General features: G+C 39.3%; 1 pseudogene; it reads left to right on the forward strand.

Annotated features, from left to right (window-relative positions):
- Positions 1–1,336: 1,336 nt before the first annotated feature.
- Positions 1,337–1,455, forward strand: LOC129883818 (5S ribosomal RNA; annotated as a pseudogene).
- Positions 1,456–6,000: the final 4,545 nt, after the last annotated feature.

Genomic DNA, 6,000 nt, shown 5'->3' on the forward strand with positions numbered 1-6,000 from the left:
TACTCCTGCGATGTATATATTCGTTTATGTAGGGGTACGGTGGGGGCCCTGTCCTGCCATATGTTGTTGTTCCTATTCTTAGAGGTCTGTAGACATATGTATATGGGTTTTTTAGAGTTTATTTTGGTTATGTCTATGCGATATGTTGTAAAAGTTATTATGTTGTGGCAGCCTTCTCGGCTGGGTTTCCCCTTTCATGACATGATGCAAAGAAAAGAGGCCACACATGTATGAATATTTTATCACCCACTGGGTTCATGTGTTTGGTTACTATATCTAGGAGGCTATATGAACATGAAAAACTTTTAACCCATTGAGGTTTTTGTGAGCAGTATCACGTTATACATAGTCTAATTTGACTGTAGCTGACAGTTACGTAAATGGGGGTCCAGGTCGGACCCCAGTCGCGGCCCACGGGGTTGGGTTGTAATAGAAGTGGTATTAGAGCAGTTCGTCCTTGGAGTTTCTAAAGACCGTGTCTAGTAGAGTCTTGTTTACCGATGTGCTGTGCACCACATCTATAAATAGGAGGCTACAGGACATTTAGGATATTACCTTTCTTTCATATCTAAGATCGTGCGATAGAAACGAGTCATAGGGAATGAAATTCCTCATACTAACTTGTGATTTCAGCAGAAGGACAACATCGAAAGTAGAAAGTGACTGACGATATTAGAAGTCACAAAGCACGCAGGTAAGCAAAGTCACGAATGATAGGTGCCAGGTAAGGTATTGAATTACGGTTGACATGTAAAGTTGAAAATTGAAAGGAAAAGTAGACGGAAAGTCTAAATAGATGCAGTTTGAGTTGGACATACGAGGTAAGTCCATCAGTTTATACTATTATTGATATTAGGCACCCTGTGAGGCTGTGATATGACGTGATATAATATGTATATATGTATCTTTATGCGTATTGCCCCTATGAGGCATTGTTGGCATTTTCTGTGTGCAGGTGTTGAGATAGTAAGAAATACAGAGGAAACTCTGCCTAAATTTTCCTTGAAATGAAATTAAAATAATTTAGGAAAGACTGGTAGTTCTGGATAGAACGATATATTAAGGATAAGACTAACTAAGAATGGTAAGTAATCCGCAGTAAGAATCGTGAAAAAGGTTAAGAAATGTTATACTATGGGGTAGAATGCGAATAGGATATGATGTGAATATAATGAGGATAGTTATGAAAATGAGTAAAGCCTTGTGAGGAAGTGGCTAAAGATAGGATGTGGTCTGTGTAATAAGAATATAAGGGTAACTTGGGCGGTGCAGCTTGGCCTATTGGATCGGCTGCTGGGTCATCGTCTTCTTCGATAGATATGCTCCCCACGGGGGAGGGTGCGATTATACTAGCACTAATGTACTAGATCCCATCAGAACTCTAAAGTTAAGCATGCTTGGGCAAGAATAATATTGGGATGGGTGACCCCCCTAGGAAGCCTTGTGTGGCTGTGATATGAGATGATATGCATATATATATACACGTTGGCCGTGCATGGCATTGTTGATATAAAGAAGTATTGTGGATACATAACTCCACCATGAAAGATGATAAGACCCTTGAGATAGGGGATGTAGCTTTGCAAAACAACTAGCGCATTGTGAATTCATTAAAGGGACAAGTGATACCCACTGGGATAAGGCTAGGACTATGACAAAGCTTGGGACACCGAGCATCGGAAGGTAAGTACTACCTAGTTGAGAATTGGAAATGACTATAAGCCCTAGCTAGTTGTTGATCAAAATAAATGGAAAGTGTCTTCGAATAAATTGCTACATGACTCGAGTACACATAATTAAAATGGATTAGCACCTCATGATTGTGTTAAGTTGTCGTACCTAGGAAACCAAAGGTATGGAAGATATAAAGGAAGGCATAGATATGGTACAATATATCGAATATGTTGGAAAAGAATCATACGTATTGGAAAATTGGAAATAAGGGCGTCAGGGAGAACACAACAGATAGTGACATGGGTACACCCTAAGGGGGGGAAGTGGCTTCAAGTGAGATCCCACACTAGCACGAATTAATAAGATCTAAAGGCCAGCAATAAACGGATAGAAGCTATGATACCAGAGACAGTGCGGAGAATTAATAGTAAGGACTTGAATAGAATGACATCAAAGAATAGGTGCATACAAAGGGGATGAATACAACAAGAGAATTACGATGAGAACTTAAACATATTGTAAGGAATAGCCAAGCTATACTCGACTGAAGGTAAGATGTTGGTAACAAAGTTACTGACTACTAATATTGTGGTGTACAAGCAGCAAAATAAGGAAAGGATGAGAGATATCTCCTATACTGGAATATGAGGAACTCAAGGGTAAGTAGAGGAAGGAAGTAAGAAACGATACAGGTTTACATACAAACTAGTATGGTGATGCTAAAGCATCTTTCGGGCTATTTTAAACTCCTACACATGTTCGTGTAAAGGGTGCAATATGATGTGTGGTAAAGAAACTGGAAAGAAGTAATAGAAAAGAAATATCACCTGTTCCTTATGCCTACAAGTAATCCTAACCTTTGGAACTCTGATATTGATTTCTCGATGAAAGTATTTGTTATGGCAATGGGATAGAGGACCTCTCCATATAATCGGTATAAGGTCCGGAGGAAGGTTTTGGTTTACATTCGAGGACGAATGTTCTAAAGGGGGGAAGGATGTTATACCCCGTACCTTTATGCTTCAGAACGTCTTCTTAAGCTTCTTAAAAGATGTCCCGTGACCCAGATTATCTATAACATGATTAAATAACTCTAAGGAAGGGAGAACGTGACGCCCCTTGAGAGTGAAGGTTGGAAATAGGTCTATAAGGATTTGAAATGAATTGGAGGCCGAGAAATAAGTCGTAGGACTCGAGTTACTTACATAAGCTACCAACTTGGACAATAACTAAGACACTAGAGTACATGTTGAGCTTACGTAGCAAGGATTACATGGGCTCCTAAAGTAAGACGAGATTACGAACCCATAGGAGAGGCGGAAGGAGGTGTAGAACCTACTCAAAAGCAAGCAAGTGATGCACCTAATTGGACCAAGTAGGTGACACACCTACTTGAGGTGGGTCCCACACCGCCATATGGCAGCCTTGGAGGCTAGGTATGGATTCGTGGCCCAATAAAGGCTTGACAAGTGTCACCCTTAGGGGATGACACGTGGCACTTCCTAAGGAACTATATATATGTATAATAATGAATCTTAAGTCATTATTTATCCAAAATCAGCCTAAAACATAGAGAGAAAAACGTGGAGAAGAGGAAGGGAAGGAGGCAGCCATGGTTTAGAAGAATTAAAGGTGAGTTCTTCACTTCTCCTCCGTCAATTAGTTATCTACGGTGTTCCTCAACTACGTGGAGGTGTATATGTGTATATTATGATGCCTACGGAACCATATTTTCAGTTCTACACTTGTAAAACTAAGAGAAGCTTAAAGAGAAAACACTAGGGAACAGACCCGTTTTTGAATTAAACTGCTATTAGTAAAACGAGTATAACTCCTTGTGTAAGACTTCGTTTTAAGTGATTCAAGATGTTTTGGAAAGATATTTTATAGGGATATAACTTTCATTTAGACTCTATAACACAGTTTTGCTTTTCTCTGCACTAAAAATGGTGGTGAAGCATGGGGGAGCTGCTGCTCAGATTGTGTTTTGGAATTCCTATACGGACACCTGTGAGTATTTTGGTCATATATTTTCGTAAAAAATTGTTGTAGGGGTAATTCAAATTTTTTTGCGACCTTGATACACATGTCTATAACTTTGATTGAGGCCACAAATCCTGTTTCCCTCAATTATCCCTCCGAAACTAAGCGACAATATAAAACAGTGGGCTGTCCAGATTTCACGTTTTGGATAGTTTTGGCAAGTTTGACAAGTTTAACGTAAGATAAGGCCTTTACTTTTAAATTGGAGTTTATGGTGTTGTTATATAAGGTATTATAGGTTGTGTAAGTGGATGGAAATGTGAAAATATGATAAATATGTTTGACGCCCGAAATAAACTAAATTGGAGTCGCTAGAAGTGAATTGTCGTCGAAATAAAGTGTTGTTCTTGTAAGTTGTTGCTGCAGGGGTGTAATGTATTGTTTCAGGGCCTAAATGAGTTCTAAAAGGGGTGTGGATGCTTCTTGTTTCAGACACATGACCCCTCGTTGCGTATAATCAAAGGCGTTACAAAATAAAGGCTAGACGCCCTATTGTCCTACCGTATTTTTGAATAACTCATTTGGAGTTTATGTTGTATATTGTTGGTGTGAATTGCTACAGGTTGTTGTGGTTGGTTTGATGTAGGTCTTAGGGATATAATAGGAAATTTGGATAGGGCACATTATAGGGGAGGTGCTGCCCAATTTTCGTCGACGCCTTAGCGAATAACAGAACTAGTTGGGGAAACGACTAAGGAAATAGATTCCATTAATACTAAGATGTAACCTAGGGTACTGGAAAGTAAAAGGGGTTGATATTCATACTACTTTCATGTTGAATAGGTTCAAAGGATGGCGAGGCAAGGAGGATAAGGAATAATTCAGACAAGGTATGTAAAGCTATTCCTTCTTTTGGCATGTTTTGGTATAAATATGTAGAGCCTATCTGTTCATTCTTTTGGGCATGTGTTAGATCTAAGTGACAAGTGATATTTGTATGAAGCTTGGGGTAACTCTATTAATGCGCTCTGAACATGATTCATGATTCATAATTCGTGTTCACAATTGAATGTTAAGACTCTTAAAGTAGTTAAGCTTCCATTCCTCAAGTATTCTATATACTGAGAAGTAGTATATGTAAAGTTAATCCTCCTCTCGTTTGGCATGACTTAGATGTAAGTATTATGTATATGAAGTTTTAAATTATTCCACTCTTAAAACTCTGAGGGTGAGTTAAGACTCTTGTTCACTTCCTACTGATTAGAACTCCTGTAACAAGTTGAGTCATTACTTTTCAAGTCTTCCATGTGATAGGAAGTGGTACATGTAAAGCTTGTCTTTTCCTTCTTCGAGAAAGACTAGACTAAAGGTTCTATAGGACATCGATTTGGATATAGCCCCATTTATAGATTCTGGATGTAACTCATGACTTGTACCCACTTTTGAATGATAAGGACCTTAAAGTAGTTGAACTACGACCCTTAAGCCTCCTATAGGTTGAATAGTGTTGGGATGTGTAAGCTCGTATATCTAGGGGCTCTTAAACATGCTTTAGGATGATATATGTGGGATGTTTGATATTTTACAGAGTTTTACGTACATGTATATGCATTATGATATATATGGATCGGGCCGAACGTACCTCGGCACATTTTGCTATGTAAGGATTGGGTCATAAGTGCCACGATAGATTATGCATTATATGGATCTGGCCATCGTACCTCTATAATATTATGCACTATACGGATCGGGCCATCGTACCTTGGCATTATTATGCATTATATGGATCAGGCTGTCGTACCTCGATATTGTTATATGATATATGGATCGGGCCGTCGTTCCTCGGCATTATCATATGATACATGGATCGGGCCGTCTTTCCTCGGCATGTACTTTCTTTATACAGGGATCGGGCTATACATCCCACAGCGTTAATGGCATATATATACCTAGCATGATAGATGATGTGTTTGTAACACCGAGTCCCCGCGCGGGCTAGATACGGTATGTGATAATGGTATACATGACTTTATTTTGTGAGGTACAGGCACAATACCCTATTAAATGTTATACTTGGTTTCCTGCATCCCTAGTTCAGTTTTTATCTCAATTATGTTGTGCTTATATACTCAGTACAAATATCGTACTAACCCCCCTTTCTTCGGGGGGCTGCGTTTCATGCCCGCAAGTACATATGTTTATTTCGGAGATCCGCCAGATTAGGATTTCCGCTCATCTATGTTGGAAGTGCTTCACTATTTCATAGCCTAGCTTTTGAGTACTACTCCTGCGATGTATATATTCGTTTATGTAGGGGTACGGCGGGGTCCCTGTCCCGCCATA

Source organism: Solanum dulcamara, chromosome 3, assembly GCF_947179165.1.
Source record: "Solanum dulcamara chromosome 3, daSolDulc1.2, whole genome shotgun sequence".
Classification (NCBI taxonomy): Eukaryota; Viridiplantae; Streptophyta; class Magnoliopsida; order Solanales; family Solanaceae; genus Solanum; species Solanum dulcamara.